Below are 472 nucleotides of genomic sequence, written 5' to 3'. Positions count from 1 at the left end.
TGTCACACAGTGGCCAGAAATACCAGGTGCCCTCAGGAGGTCCAGCAGTGGGGCCAGGACATTAGAAGCCCTCCCACTGTTGCCCCCCCAAGCACCAAGAATACAGAGCATCACTTGCCCCACAGCCCCTATCTATACCTTGTGGCTAAGAGCCACTGATGGACCTCTGCTCCATAGGCTTATCTAATTCCCTCTTAAAGCCGGCCATGCTTGTAGCCGCCACCACTTCCTGTGGCAGTGAATTCCATGTGTTAATCACTCTTTGGGTGAAGAAGGACTTCCTTTTATCCGTTCTAACCCGACCGCTCAGCAATTTCATGGAGTGCCCCCACGAGTTCTTGTATTGTGAGAAAGGGAGAAAAGGACCTCTTTCTCTACCTGCTCTATCCCAGGCATGATCTTGTAAACCTCGATCATGTCACCCCTCAGCTGTCGTTTCTCCAAGCTACAGAGCCCCAAGCCCTTTAACCTT

This window comes from Gekko japonicus, unplaced genomic scaffold (genome assembly GCF_001447785.1).
Source record: "Gekko japonicus isolate JY-2015 unplaced genomic scaffold, Gekko_japonicus_V1.1 scaffold3101, whole genome shotgun sequence".
Taxonomy (NCBI): domain Eukaryota; kingdom Metazoa; phylum Chordata; class Lepidosauria; order Squamata; family Gekkonidae; genus Gekko; species Gekko japonicus.
The sequence above is the reverse complement of the archived record's forward strand: the minus strand, read 5'-3'. Positions refer to the sequence as shown.